Source organism: Triturus cristatus, chromosome 4_1 (genome assembly GCF_964204655.1).
Source record: "Triturus cristatus chromosome 4_1, aTriCri1.1, whole genome shotgun sequence".
Lineage (NCBI taxonomy): Eukaryota > Metazoa > Chordata > Amphibia > Caudata > Salamandridae > Triturus > Triturus cristatus.
Window position 1 is genome coordinate 575,911,282 of NC_140585.1, and position 16,776 is coordinate 575,928,057.

Here is a 16,776-nt window from a genome sequence, read left to right on the forward strand (position 1 = left end):
GCAGCCCCCGCAGTGCGGGGGGGGCCCGAGATAAAGGGGCCCCCTCAGCACAAAACTCGGGCCCAAGAAGTCCGGATTAAATCTGAAGTGGGGGCCCCTTCGTGTACGTCAACTTTGGTTACGCCACTGCTCCTCACCTCTGGCAGCCATTAGCACTCAAAGAAGAGTTTCTCTCAGCCTTCGTCGTCTGAATGAATCTGACATGTATCTGTTGATAACTCTCAGATGCAGAGCGTCATCATCATTGAATTAAGTGAATTTACAATGGCTGATGAGTGGGTCGAGTCTCTCCACAAATTCATCAATGGTTTCACCAACTTTCTGGCATTGAAGATGTATCACTCGTAATCAACATTTGGCATTGGAATACCTTGAGATTCAACACTTCTTTAATGTGATGGTATGTGAGTGTGTCATCAGTCTGCATCAGACTTGTTTTACACCATCACCATCAAGAATTTTGAGATACTTGATACTTGATAATCTTTTTGTTATCAGTCTCTTCAAGTGCATCAAGGAAATAATCAAATGTCTCCATTCAAGTAGTCCATCTATCGACAATATTTTGCTTTTTGGCTGTATCGATCGGTGATGGTGGATTCAGGAAAGCAACAGCATTATAACCAGTCGCATGATTGGCTGAGACTAGGAGTAGAGGTCTCTTTGATACTGTCTGCTGTCAGCTAGGACCTGCTTTATGCATACCATCACTATGGCCCTGTGCTGTTCTGATCTCTAGATCTTCTTGACCAATGGGTGGAACTATGACCACCCTCTTCGTCTCCATCAAGATCTCCTCACTTTTCTGGGGACCTTTGGAGTTGTTCTGAGCCACCAACCAGCAGCTTTGATGGGGTGTCGCTCATGGTAAGAACAGCTCCATAAACAAAACCCTGGACACTTCTTCTGGGGCTACTCCACTCCACGCCGTGGCACAACTCTCAGATATTTTAAGCAGATGACTGTTTCTTGTGTTTGACTTCTGTTTTTAGACGTTTCTTTGTAAAGTCTGATACATTGAGTGCAAGCCATATTTACCATGTTTAGGGGAGAGAGCACACACACCTTAGCACTGGTTACGAGTGGTAAAGTGCACAGTCTTAAAAGCCAACAAAACTAGTTTTGGGGAACTACAATCTAAGGGTGTCAGGTCTAACAAATCTCCATCATTTAAGGGACTTTTTTAAGGGACCTTTCAGGTGTTAGGACACCATGCACAAAGCATCTGATACCCTCATAGGGCCAATATGTAACCATAAGATATCGAGAGCCTTTCCTTCCTCTTGGTAGTTTAGATCAGTTGATCTTAGTGATAACAGGGTGTGACATATTATATTAAATAAAAGCATATTGAAAATTGAGGTGCAAAGGGAGAATAGTGAACACAAAATAAGTAAGCCTGATTGAAATATTTTCTATGTGTGTGAACCCTGCGAATTTGGGGAATGGTATGGTAATTTCTTGATAGGGGCTGGTTCGAGCAAAAATGTCTTGCAACACCAGCTGAGAAACTTTTGCTCAATGAACCAGCCTCCTCCTGATACCTCACTCCGGAAGCAGAGGCTTGCCCTTGTCTGCAACTTTGAACTGAGATACCAGTAGGAACATTTTGTACAATTCTGCGTAATCTTCACAAAATTTCAGTAACAAATTTGTGATGTCATCCAACTCTAAACACAAGCAGTCTTGCAATTACAAGTATTCTTTTACAAGTGAAAGATCATCCAGTAAATATTTGTTTATTTAGTTTTCTAGTTTCTACTTATTGTTATAGTTTGCCAAATAATCGAGACTTGCCAAATATATTTAGTGCTTTTCTCGCTCTCTCATTGTCGGACCAGAGTTCCTATCTCTCGCCTGGCTCCGTTGGCTCTTCTATAAGCACAGTGGAGCAGCCGGTGTAGCCTGAGGACTATACTAGGAGATCCAATAAATTAGATAAAAAATCCTGCTGTTTGCTAAAGTAACTATTTACGAAGAAACATGTTTAATCAGTTATCTCTGAACCACTCTCAATCTTTAAATATTTCGCAGGACTGCAGTTTTGTGTACGTATAATGTACTTGACATGCAGTAAATGCTCAATGTAGATGCATTTCTCTCTGCTTTAAAGCATGTCATATTATTCAACCATAATGATTATTTGAACGCGCACTTCATGTAGTTCTGTGAGCCTTTGTTTTTTTTAGGGTGCCACCCAGTGAGAGGGAACGAGTTTTAATATTTCACTAACCCGTCTTTTGATTTACATCCTTTATAACGTCTTAAATTATGGGTAACCAAGCACTTTAATGGAAAGAAGACCTCTGTTTCTAATTTAGTCACAATAATATGCGTGTGGATTTCAAGCAAGAGAATAATTATATAATTATACATTTTAGTCCAGCCAGTAGGGAAAAACCTTGATGGCTGCTGTGTAAATTTAGACATTTTATTGTTTTAATGTCTTTTGCCAAGAAAATCTGTGATGTTTATCTCTAAAGCCTAAAACATAACCTGGTGACTAATGGACTCGTGCTTTCTATAGAATGTGATGTTTACGAAATACAAGTTTTAAACATTGCATTATGTTGTATGTGGGATAAGGTAACCTCTGCTACCTTATAACGGTCTTGTAAGTCATAAATGAGTTCATTTATAAGGTAATTAAAATTTCCAAGAGAGGGGCACTTTCCTTTTAATGCGCAACATGTACATCTATAACCCACCCCTTTAAACTCCCTGGGGGATATGTACAATAGAAGTGGCGTAGCGTGTCGTTAGCCTCCTGGGCTTAACAACACGCTCTGCCACTTCGGAAACGCAAGGCTGCACCATATTTACAAGAATGTGGTGCAGCCTTGCGTTTCCCGCTGCAATGGCGCTAAGTTTAATAACTTAACACCAACGCAGGCACCCTTGCACCAGAGTGTAAGGGTGCCTGCGTGCAGGGGAGGATTGTTAATGTGTAGGAAGGTGTCCCGTCCTGCACATAAACAATCCTAAAATGCAATTTTGTAACTTTCATGTGTGCTGCATCATGCAACACACATGAAAGTTACAAAATTTTATTTTAAAAAAAGGTTTGTTTATGTACAGGGAGGGACACCTTCATGTACATAAAAAACAAGGGCATTTTGCTTTTTCCATGTGTGCTGCACAAGGCAGCACACATGAAAAAAGCAAATAATGCATTTCTCCTTGTTTCGCCAACTTAAGACCAGGGTTTCCCTGGTCTTAATATTGACGCTGCCTCCTATGCACCTTCCCCTTGTACATGGGGGCAGCGTCAAATACAACGGGTGTTGCATTGGAACGCCCACCGCAACACCGACTGCACGCCCCTTTCACGCTAACCATAGCGTGAAAGGGTGCCTTATGTACAAATCAGCGTTAATACACATTAAGTGGCTTAACGCTGACTTGTACATAAGGCAAGGCCCCTATTGGCACGGGGACGTCATAAAAAGTGACGTTCCCGTGGCGATAGGGGCTTGTACATATGCCCCCCATGTCCTTGATATTGTGCTTTCTTATGTAAAAGTATAGCCAGAATAAGTAGAAGGAATGCAAAGCCCTTAGCTAAACACACTAGTATTGAGCTTGCAATTTACTGCAAAAACATTTTATAAGTCATTTTTACAAGATTTAACATGTCGCTTTAAAAAACAGCAGTAGTGTGTGGTATCTTGCAGAGAGACTGCTGCATAGTTTACACAACCACAGTAGCCAAACCATTCATAAGAATGCTGGTATAAATAGCTCCTTTCTTTTCATGACTGTACATTTCAGGGAAACACATCAGAAGATGTGAACAAATAATTCTCATTACCATTGTTTCAACAGCAGTTGTAATGTTGCTGTCAGCAGGTATTTAGTGATTTATCTCAAATTTCATATAGCATTCCAGCTAACTACCTTAATCAAATTCGTAATGCAAGAGATTAGTGATGTCAAAACTGCAATAATAAAAACAGAGCTATGATTTATATAAGGATTGTAAACTACATGTATTTTATAAACATTACGTTGCTGGGATAAGAGGGGACACATCACCAAAGTAGATCCCAGTATTTTGCTAGTATTATGCTGATTGCCTGTAAGCCAAACACAGATTGGTTAGACTTATTGCAAGCATTCCTCCAATCACCTTTTGTGTGTTTGATGTAATGCCTTATGTGGCAAGAGAATGCCCAAACTCAAGTCCTGTTCTCTATATACCACTGGTGAGCCCCAATCAAGGCGAAACTGGTCTTGGGCTGCTTGTGCTCCCATTCACCGAGGACCTAGCCTGGTAGTTTGGGCTGCTCTGTTCTTATCGGTTCAGGGTTAGGACTGATTTGCAGATGGCTGAGCCGAAACATCAAAACAGCCATCGGAAATATCGCGAAGATGCAGAAGTTTTTTTCCCGCCCGTTCGCGGTATTTTCTGTATGGTCGCGGCTCGCCAACTTACCCATGCGGTTGCTCTCGGGCGCCGCCATCTTGTTTTCACTTGTCTCGCGGTGCATGTTCGCGAGAAGAAAGACGTGATCGCGCGACGAATGACGTTACTGCGGGCGCGAACTGTCGCGAGACAGCGCAAATGGCTACCAACAATCCAACATCTCGTGGAGAACGCGACTGGATCGGGAAAACTTGTCGGCGAACGCGGGGATTCAGGTAAGGCAATCGAGCGCACGCGAGAATGTATTATTTTACAGTGCGAGCAAGTAAAAAATTTCCAGTAAAATGCGGATTGCGAAAATGTTGACATTTTCGCGCTCTCCGCGGAACGCGGAAAGTCAAATTATCGCAATTTCCGCGAGCGGAACGGAATTTTAGCCCAGGCCTAATTGAAATGCTACCCTAAGCGAATACCAACGGAGAGACGTTTTGCCAGCATTGCTCCCATCATGCTTTATATATTCATTGTTTGCAGTGATCTCAGGGGACCCATTGCTCCTTCAGTAAGATGGTTGGATTAGCATCCTTCACCAGTCAAGACATTACCGACAAGCACTTTTGTGGAACACTGGCAGAGAAGACCAGGAAGGCAATTAAACAGTCAACTGAACCCTATTTCTGAGCTCCCCAGGACAAGAGGAATTACAATTCAATGCTTAATTTGTGCTGGTGTTTGCTGGTTCTTAGCACTGGCACAGTTCTCGAAACAACAAGAATTTATGCACTACATGGTGGCGCCATGTGCCTATTTTTGTTAGCAGAAATCATCAAGGCGATTTAATACACATAGGTACCACTGTCACTGGTATTTGGCAGAAGGCCAGGAGCTGGGGAGGTGGCAGGTGCAGAGGTCTCCTGAGAAATACTTTGGGCCCCAACGCTTAGGGGCTGATTTTGAGGTCGGGAGGAATTGCCACCGCCTGACACTGACTCGGTCCTGGGACCGACCGACACCCGGTCGGCGGTTCAGACCGGCCCATTACAATGCAACTGAACACTGTTCTGTCACATGTTCCCGTTTCCAGCCGTAATACAAGCTACCATTGAGAAAAGGGGGGTGCAGTTCATCCCTGCACCCCGTAGCAGGCACCTCATGGTGCCTGCCACAAGGTGCAGGGATTAACAGGGGTGCACCATAGATGCCCAATCTGTCTTCAACCGGAGGCCATGCACCAAAGGAGGCCTTGCTGGGGGCCCCCAAACCTGAATTCCGACATGGTTTCCATGTCGGACAGACCGGCATGAAACCATGCTTCGTAATCTCAATGGTGGAAAGGCCCACCGTTGAGATTACCGACTGGCTTCCGACTAACCGACGGGCTCTCTGACCCATCAGAAGCTTGCTGGAATGACCGGCCGGTTTACTTTCCAACCGCCTCCTTCATAATGAGGCGGGCGGAAAGAAATATGCGCAGCCCATTACGATGCAGCCCTGAAGGCTCCGACCTCGGGCTGCAGTGTAGTCGGACCCTCCTTGTAGAGTTCTTCTATAAGGAGCATTAATGCCAGATGAATTAGCAGTACCGTTCTCTGTGATATTTAATAATGTTTTTTATATCTTTCAGTTAAAGTGAGATATAATTTTAAACATAGTAAACTTTTGCTTTTTCTCAGGCCGAATTTAGGAGAAGGTTGTAGAATGTGCTCTGCATGGCTATGTACCATAATTGAAAGTTGAAAAGATGTGGCAGATTTTCAAGGCTGTGACAAAAGTAATATTGTAGAAACATTTCTAGACACTCACATATGTATAAATAATGATATGATGTTATTTGTGTATATTGTATTTTATATTTAAATACATTACATTCATGTTTAAATCCAACAGCTTTGAAATGCATTCTTCGAAAGCAACATTTTCCAGTACATGCTGCACCAGCCTACATGTATTCTGTAAACACAAGAATCATTGGTGCAGGCTAACAATATTTTTGCCCTGCTTAGAGAGTCTATTCTAGTGTAAATTAGGTGCAATGAATATTGGGCAACGCGCTTCCCTAATAAATCTTTTGTGTATTTTGGACATGGCCCACATATGCGTTGATTGTTTTTAGTCATTATTCTGAAACATTTATATCTCTCTACGTGCTCAAAATGTTTACACTATGCACACCATAACAATGCAAAGGGTATTCCTACGTGGCATGTTCTTTTGTGAATGTGATCGACATTTTTACATAATTATGTGTGATGTGTCTTGCAAAAGCTTTAGGAAATGAACCTATTGCAAATATAATATAATTGAAATATGATTTAAAACTGTGATTTGAAAGAAAAAAGCATGTGAAAATGAGAGGAGTATATATGAAAGGACTGGAATAAAAATGTAGAAGGGAAGTAAATTAAGGGGTATGTAAAAACAGATGCTAGATGTATGGTTTAGAGAGTTTGTGGATAGTATTCTTTAAAAGAGTAGAGTCTAAATGTGGGTGTACCAAATGGCAAAAGACAATTTTTAGTATCTTGTTGGTTAGCCAGGGAAGGGCCCACCGCTAATGCAGAATTTGAGTTCAGGCTTCAGGCAGCTGTACAAACATGAATGATTGCTAACAACTATATCGCTTTGCACACTGGTGAATTTATAGAACTGTAAAGGTTATTCTAGCTTAGCACCTTTCCTGAATGGTACAGTGGAAGTAAAACAGCAATATAATTTGTGTCATTAAAAGCCATCATTCAATAGGTTAAGATATTGCTCCCAGGCAGTTATATAAACGCAAAATCACTGTATTTGTGTGCATCGCTTCAACGTTATAAATGTTATAGATCATTGTTACCAGCATTAGTACGACAGCTGCTTGTGTAAATATTATTATTACTTATAAAATTAGCACCAATTTGTAGTCTTGGAGTATCAAATGTTGAAGTAGTAGTAGTAGGAGTAGTATTAGAACATTGGAATGTTGGGAGCTCCAATGAAAACAATGGAGTGGTCCGGGCTTCTAATGGCCGTTAGAAGCCTGGAGCGACAACATTCCAATGTTTGCTCACAGCTGTTGCTCTAACAGCAGAATGTTCTTATAGCCTTATAGCCCTCCATAGTGGGTTCAAAGGCCTGCTCCCTTGTTAAGGTCCCTCTCCTTCGGCTCAGGCCTTAATCCCTGGAGCAGGCTTTTAAAGGCCAGTAGAACCCGCTACGGTTGGCTCTCAGGCTATAGTAACAGCAGTGTTATTAAAGTGATAATACTTTCAGCTGAGGGTAGTGATCATTGTTATCTTACTTAGTGGCACAAGGCAAAGCCAAGGATACTTAACTAAAGATAAACACACTTAGCAGTTACTGACATCCAGTTAATGCAGCATAATGTGACTGTTTCATAGGCCTACTGTATCCATTCTCTCTTTTCCCCTTTTCCAGTGCTCCATTGAGCTCAAGTTAACAATTCAGATAAAAAACAACAGCTATTGCACACATTTTTAGGTGAAATTGGTGTGGCTGAACCTGCTTGTGTTTTAATTTGTGGTTTATTAGGGTTCAGGTGGAGGGGAGTGCAAATTTAACTAACATTTTTGGGTCTATTAGCAGTATGCAGGCCCCCAAAGGCTCATTACATCTTTCTACTGCAATTCACAATTACTGATGCAGATGCAGTAAAAAAGTAGGGGCATAAAAGAAAACCATGGAATATTTCTAAATTGTTAGAAACACTTAGACACAGTCCTGCTAGAAAGCCAAAAGGTTTGAAATGTTTAATAAAAATACAGGAAGCTGGCCAGCAGGAGCCACCCAACTGCAGACCCATGATTTTGACATACTAGGATGAAGTCTGGAGCAGGACAAAACTGAAATACAGGGAAACTTTCAGGACCTTTATCCATCACTAGTTACTCTTGCAATCCACACTATGTGTATTGACTTTGTCTATTCCAACTGCTTAAATGTAATACAATAGCACAGATATATTCATGAGAAAGAGCATCTTTTTGAGCAGTCTCCCCAGATATTTAATGTTTATCAGAATAAATGTACTGACATATTTTGCCTCTAGACAATGAGAAACTTAAACAATCCACAGTGTCTGTGCTCTGCTTCCCCTCCCAAAAATGGTAATAGAATAAAACATCCAAACCGACTTGTCTCGTGTTTGCGCTAGCTTCTCACATTTGGACTGCAGTAAAAATTTAAACCAACCACATGAATGACTATAAGTACATGATTTCAGTACTGCCATTATTGCCTGCATGGCTGTGAGTACGGTTACAAAGGACATGATCAAGATTTTGACATTTTGCTAAGTTACCTATAAATATTACTTTGACGTTCATAAGGTCAGGGTGAATAATGTCCAAAGGTAGGAGATACCTAAAATTTAGATTTTAATGCCCATGCAATGAAATATTTCCAAAGCTCTCTTTTCACTGCATTGCACCCAATAGCCATTTCTCTGTGGTAAAGGTAGGTGTGGGTGATATATACCGCTCTGCCGGCGTTACGCATTTAATGTGGAGTTCCAGCCAAATTACACCAACTGCCACGTGACAGACTTTTTCTCATGTGTGGAGTGTGAGTGACCATTGGCATCCCCAGCATGATTTTTAGGCGCTAGGAGGGCACCTGGTGAGATTTTCCCAATGCAGGTGGTCATGGGCGGTCGTGAACGTTCACTGTGGGAAAGCTGCTGCTCGAGTAGAAAGTCTACTCAAGCGGAAGCATAACCAACTCGAGATGCAATGACCTCTGGTGCACCGCATGGTGCTGTTAGCACTGACTTGTCAGCGGGGAACACGCTTCTGGCACAAAAAATGAGCATGAGATTCCGATTTTCGCCAGTTCACGGAATCTCGCAGAGTTTTTATGCAACTCCACAGAATTCCACAGAGTGGAACTCTGGGAGATCTTTCCACCCCTAGTTAAATCCTGCTTGTAAAAAAAATATTTTTGAAGAATTATGTTTAAGAAACAGCCATAGAAGTCATGCACTGTTATAATGTTTAGCACAAATCTAATTCAGTGGTGAATATAAATTTAACAATGAATAGTATGTCTCTGACTAAGATCCTGTACATTAATTAATTCAATACTCTTGATCTCTCTCTCCCTTCTGTGGTAGTAAGTGGCTTTTTGATAAGGTGCACAAATGTCCTCCTGGGAAAAGATAATATGTCTGGGCTTGTTGGGTGTAAATTGCGAAGGATAATTAACAGCTACTTATTTTGGGACATAGGATAGGGTATGTAGAGGAACAGTAAAATGCTAGTGACACAGAACTAATTGGAATAGAGAAGTGCCTGTATGGACACTCTGAGTCCCTGAAATTGGGGCTCTGCCACTTTGAAGTACTTTCAAAGCTGGGACATCGGAAACCCAGGACTAGCTCGACTCTAAATACAGCAAAGCAACTGCATATGTGGTGGTACAGGCATGCCACTGTTTACTTTAGACTGGGACAAAGCAGCAAAAGTACCCAAAAGAAGAGTGACCTTAGCAGCTCTATTTGTAAAACCTATCACTCTTATACCTTTTGGTAGCAAAAGTAAAGAACTTAGAGTGACACAAAAACAACAGGTATTGGAAAACTCAGTAGGTCTTTCCTATATGAGATCTATGGGCTTTGTCAATGTTGTTTAAGAAATGTTGCACAGCAGCGCGAGCTGCTGTCCAACATGCCTTAGTCTATAAAATAAAACCCTCTCATGCCACCAGCATTGACCGTGTCATAGCCCTTTTTTGCAATATGTGCAAAACAGGGCAGTGTGGCGGGACAAGCAATACGAGGAAGGAGGGGGAGCAGAAATAGCAGACATCGGGAGGAGGGGTTATGGAGAGGTTCTGCCTGTGGCATATTCTTCAACAGCCTCGACCTAATAAGCCATGCCAATAATGTCTGTCACTTAATTTTGGGCACACGGGAATAATCAATTTCTTTCTTGGAATATGGTATGCCAGACAAAATAACGGAGAATGGTTTGAATACGTAGCAGTTTTACACACAGGGCAATAGTCACTTCCTCCAGCACCTTTAGGCGATCTGGAAGTAAATTTGTTTGCTGGTAAAATGCCAAGTCTAAAACTTATAGAAGGATTTTTGCCCTAAATGGCATTGCCTTATCTATATATGTTTACATTCTAAGCACAATTATGATTCAGGACATTTCCAATTGTCCCCCAATTCTAGACTTAGTGCTCAGTCTAAGGCTAATATGTAGCCAATATTTTGCCTTTAGTGAACTCCTCATGGGACCATTGATGAGCCCTGAGTTATCTTATGATCATTTACAATTTTTATAATTTTTACATTTCTGCAGTTGTTTGTGAGTAATGGAAGAGGTATTTTTCTGAGATGTTCACAGTCTAGAAGTCCAAGATCGGTCCACTGTGTTATTGGCTGACGGCCATGTTGGTCACTATCACTCCATTATATAACTTTTATATGTACTATGGAAGACAGCAGCTAAAGATTCAACAATATATATTCAATCTTGCTGTTATTAAAACCTGAATGTCCGTTACATACCCTCAGTGCCCTAGTTATAATCATGGACAGGGGCTGTTGTGCTACGACTGTCCATAGATTAATAGGTGGAGCTTTTAATTGGGGAATGCCCCACTCCTCATCTTCTCTGTGCGTGAGAGCCTTTATTGTGTCTATGGGCTTGTATGTCGTATTATAATTACCTACTATAATCACTGGGTTTTGAGTCTATAGTAGCCAGTAATGACTTGAGTGAGTATAAACCCAGGTATTCTCACTGAAACTATGTTTTGACCAAGAAAGGGACTAGAGATCTTATTTTGGATTTAGATATGGCTGCATTAAACCTGTGTCTCTCTCTCCCTGTCAAGCTCACATTATGTCCACTCTATTTAGAGTGCAAAAAAACTGCTAGATTAGTATTGACAGAGCCTCCATTGGCCCTGACCACAATACCCCTTGGCCAGTTGTCTTTCCACCACAGGAACACTGAGTGGGAGGCCTCTTGTTGGTGTCACTCATTTTCTCTCCCTGTGTCCACCAGAAACAAAGAAAATGTTAAATGGCCACCATGCAGATGATAAAATCTTGACGTGCATTTACTTTTTGTTCACAAAAAAAATGCAAAAACGAACTCAAGCTTTGACGGCTTTATGAGCAAATAAAGGTTTGCTGGGTGGACACTTTAAACATGACGCCACTCAGCAAACTTCACATGCATCTGATGCTTGAGGTGAGTTGCTGAGTGCAGATAAGGTAGGAGGTGATCCATGAGCGGCAACAGACATGAGAAGCACAAGGAAAGAGGGTACATGGGTACTGGTCTGCTTTTTAAAGAAAACAGGGCAGTATGTCTGTTGTATAGGAAACAGTTTTTCATTCATCAGTGTTGACTGACATACATCTTCTGAGCCTATTGAAGGAGAAAGGGAAAGGATGACTCTTCTGGTAACAAGGTCAGTTATTTTCATTATATTGTTGATGGCACTGATAGAATTTTGCATATTTCCCTTCCAATTAGATTCTGTTCAATACAGATGTTTTTCTGTCCATTTTGAGGTAACTCCTTTATTACTCTATGTACTGTAATAAGGAGCATGCAATAAACAAATTATGGCCCATTAGGTTCTAGGTCTTTAACTCGTAGAGGCCGATTATGATACTGTAGGAAACGGTCGGATCCGTTCCTACGGCATCGTAATCTCCTGTTTGGATTAATTTCTGACCAATGGAGTTGGTCGGAAATTAATCCAAACAGCATTTCCAAATGGCTTATGAAGGGCTCTTTCCGCCCAAGGTATTACAGTGGTAGATTCCTACAGCCTTACTGTGCCAGCCTTTCCGACACAGAAAGGCTGTGGGAATACGACTTTGGGGCCCCCATGGGCGCAAGGCCTCCAGATGGTGGCCTAGGAGGCACCTATGGTGTCACCCTGTTGATCCCAGCATCCGGTGGCAGGCACCATTCCTGTCAGAATGCATACTCCTATTTAAAAGAATAAGATTGCGACTGAACAGTGTTCGGTCGCATCCTAATTGCTGGTTTGGGACCGCCGGCTGGAGGTTGGTCGGTCCCTATTCCAGATCGATGTCGGACGGACTCAGGTCTGTCGGACATCGAAATCATCCCCTAAGTGTTTCCCTCTTTAATAAGCTTTGTTAGTAATGCAGTGGCTCATGTCTCCGCTGTACACTTTTTGTTTTCTTGTTGCTCTGCATTCTTTTGCTTATACCTATAAAATGCCACTCTTTTTGTATTTTCTAAAGGCTATCTCAGGTGATAAAAGGCATTTCTGCTTTGAACACATTTTTGCCGTCTTAATCTCAGTAATTGTATTGACTGCTCTGGTCCCCGCACCTCCAGTGCCAGTCTCCATTGTTTGCACATACCTTGAACATTATACTGTGTACATCATTTTATAATGGATTTATCAAAGCAAAGCTCTTTGTTTCAGTCTGCTTGTGGTCATTTTTGTTGCTTTTCTTCTTTCACTCTTGTGAGGGCAAATTGCCAGAACACCTCGATGAGGTCGCTGCAGTACTAAACTACGTGTTTATTCATGCATTCATTATTCATTCATGTCAGTAGGACAATCAAGGAGTTAAATAGATAACCTTAACAAATCTCTGCGATGTCATTTTTATTTTTTAAGCAATAACGCATATTTTCTGCTGTTTTAGCCATAGTCTTAATACCTGGTTATTAGAAAAACATTTTATATAAACATTAGCTTGAGTTTGCGTACTTGTATTAACTCTGTGGTTCTTCAATAACGGAAATTACTCTATTATTTAGACAGTGGGTCATATGAGTAAAACAGTGCATTTGAGAGCAATGAAAAATAGCTCTTATACATAATCACAGCAGAATTGGATGCATAATTGCAAAAAAATGATAACATCCTAAAACCAGCCTATTGTGAGCGAGCAGCCAAATGTGAGGGCATAATGATTTCACAAAATATTGGTGAAGATAGGTAGTTCACAGAAAATTAGCTGCACTAAAACACCCATGCACCCCCATAAATATATACCAACATTGGAAGCCCATGCACCCACAAACAATAATACTCATATGTCAACCACATGAAACCCAGCTGTCTGAGAAGTATATCTTAGTTCGTTTAATCATAAAGACAGTTACCAAATATATGTGTAAGAATATGGTACACAATGAAATGCTGTTGGTATAAAATGATGGGATTGTAGGACAACCCACTTGTGACACCTGTGAGATTTTGCTGACAAAAGTGCATGCAAATTCCTGGTCATACTCACTCTTGTGTCTGTTAATTTTGGAGTACTTCTGGAAGAAGCAAAACTAGGGTAATACATGACCGCACAACATGTATGTTCTAACTTCAACCGCCATAAATGTGGATGCCCAGAAAAACATCATGTCAGGATGATCCTCATAGACCCTAGCAGGGACGACCAAACCTGCAAAAGAAAACACATACTCAAGAAAGACACCAAGAAAACTTCACCTATTTAATCCACAGTAAAGAGTCATTCAAACATATCCTGAAGATGGAAAACACTGGCAGTGTGTCACAATTAACCATCACCAACGACAATGAAACAAGATCACATACTCAAATCACTTAGAGGGTCCAAACAACACACACATGAAACAAGGCACAATCAGTCCATACACAACATCTGAATGTAACCCCAACAACGAACATTGCAAAGTCAACTATGTGAGAAAAGTAAAATTACACTTTAAATACAGAGGTGAGTGAAGAACAAACAGGACCCCAGTAACCAGCAACAGTAAGAATTCATCTGAATTTTAAGTTAGGGAGAAACTGCCTTGCAGAACATGTCATTATATAAAGGACTATGACAGATTTGAATGCCTTTCTGAATGCTACAATGAACCTGGCATCTTTAACAGGTAGATAGCATGGCTCCGAGCACATTCTTGAAACTTCCCACTTCCAAATTGTACATGGGAAATAAAGCTGGATGAATTAACGAGGCTGGCATGTTCAGCTGCTCGATAGCCTCAGAAAAGTTAACTAAAAGTCAAATAACAGAAGAAATGGTTCTTGAAAGACATTTTGAAGGGACTTTCTGAACAGGTCTCAAAATGTCTATCAACTAGGGCACCAGAGAGGTCAATCGTTTTACTCATAGATAAGAGAATGATTAACCTCATAGCCGTCCCTGCAGACACACAGAAGAATGAGGTTGGCAGAGGAGATATCAGTGGTCACCTTCTCAACTGGTGTAGGTGATGAAATCAAGAGGTTAGAAATATAGGGGCATATTAGCAAGGGCTTCATCGCCACTTTATTGGCACTTTTTGCCGCTAAAGCGGCGATTTTCTTATCGTCCTATCAGTAAGCTGTCGCTAACAGCAGTTAGAGACAGCTTTCAGGCGATAGCGACCGGTTTGGGGCACGCTGTCAGCGATATTTATCGCTAATGACATGCATTGTGGGCGTACCCAAACTGTTAGCGACTGAAAGCAGTCGCTAACACAGCTATCGCATATTACCAACGCAGGTGAAGCAATAAAAAAAATCACGCTAAGCACGATTATCGCTGGTATTTAACACCTGCTGGAAACCTGACTTACTTGTATTCCTCAATGGGAGGTGGATCTTCAGGCTAAGTCCACCATGGCGTTAATGCGTGAATATCGCTGGATTTCCAGCGATATTCAGGCATTTCGCCGCTATCGCTGGATATTTTGGAAGATAAACGTTGCTAATAGCATGTATTCTCCGCTAAAATATCCAGCGATAGGCAGCGATAAAAATAAACACGCTAAGCGCGTTTTGTGATGAATATTGCATGTTCTTGCTAATATGCCCCATAGTGTCTGTGTTTGACAAGGGAGCATTTCTGAACCTGAAGCCAGTTCAGGAAATAAAAATGCTGAGAAATGTGCACTCTATTATATGGCCTACATTTCCATAAATCAGTGTAACTGACATTAGGGATTGTGTGATAATCTTGTGTCATATTTAAGAAAGACGTTACATTATTTTTTCAGAACATTCAAATAAAAGAAGCAGGATCAGGTAATTTTTGGTAGATGGAGCTTAAAGACAGATTGGAAAGGCGGCATAGTTAATGCTGGTGGCCACCAAGAACTGGAATAAATAAAACTGGATGCACCAATGTAAAAATATCAATTTAATCAGAGTTTAATTTGACATGTTTGTTGCGCATCCAGTTTGCGCATCCACATTGTTTAATCATGTTGACAGGTAGCTTGAAGTGAGTTTACCTCTGAAGTATGTTGAATCGGCAAGACAAGCTGAGCACCACCTGGGTAATTTAACAATTGAAAGTTTTTGTTTCTTTTATGACAGGAAAGAGGCGCCATTTATGAATAAAAAAGGCTTGGGTTGAGCCCAGCAGGGCCTCACATGAAACAGGAAACAAAGTTGAGTGAGGTGGATAGCAAAATATCTGAGACAGAACTCACCGAGAGCCGCCGTGGTTCCAAGCTGATAGCGATATGGTCAACTGGTTCTGCAGCAATTGGCCGAAGGGTGGTGTCTGTGGAGGAAGGATTCCCTAACTGTTTCATTCAGAACAAGAGGCCAGCATTGCTATGCTCACACCCGTGATAGGCCTGCTTGGTTTCTTATGGCAGTAGGATGTTTTGCTTGCAGTCCAGACTGTATGACTCAAAGCTTAAATGAGGATGTACAGTGGTATGTAGGTTCAGAAATGCCAGATGGATGAATGGCAGGATGCTAGACATTCGATCTCCCTTTTTGCACCTGCCACACAAGTACAATACCATTTTCCTGTGACAGTGTGTGTGGTTAGTGTTATATTAATTCTTAACTAAGATCTTCCCAGTTTCTGATGTCAGAGCTTAGCTGCCCAATATGGAGTTTGACAATTTTAATGTGAAGGTATTTCATATTCTGCTCATACATTAGGGAACTTTTTTTTTTAACTTTATTTATCCTTTTGTCACAAAGGTAACAACATGTGAAAGATTGTTCACAGTCACCATCAGCAGATAAAAAGAAACGAGTACAGACATGTAGATACATATTATGGATACAGTCATCGAAAAGGCCCAGTTTAGCATCAAGGCAATAGCTCTCAAGGTTCGGTTCCTACTGTCGTGTATGCGCATCTCCACATCTCTATATGGCGATCGTCTCAGCCGATACCTCAGTATACACAAGTCGTAAATATGCAAACAATATGTACAGTGAGAGCCGGTTAACAAACATTGCTGAGGTTAGAATGCAAACTGGAACCAAGCTACCCAGCCCCCTGTGAGAACTATGCCATGCTCCATCTGCGAAGCGGATTCTTGTTGCCGGGATGTGAGGTATGCTCTGAGGGGACCCCAGATATCTTTGGGACGGGATGAAGAGGGCACTGTGGTGGAGTATACTTCACTCTTAGTGTTGCATGAAACCAAGCTTCCCATCCAACTCTGTACTGTGGGAAC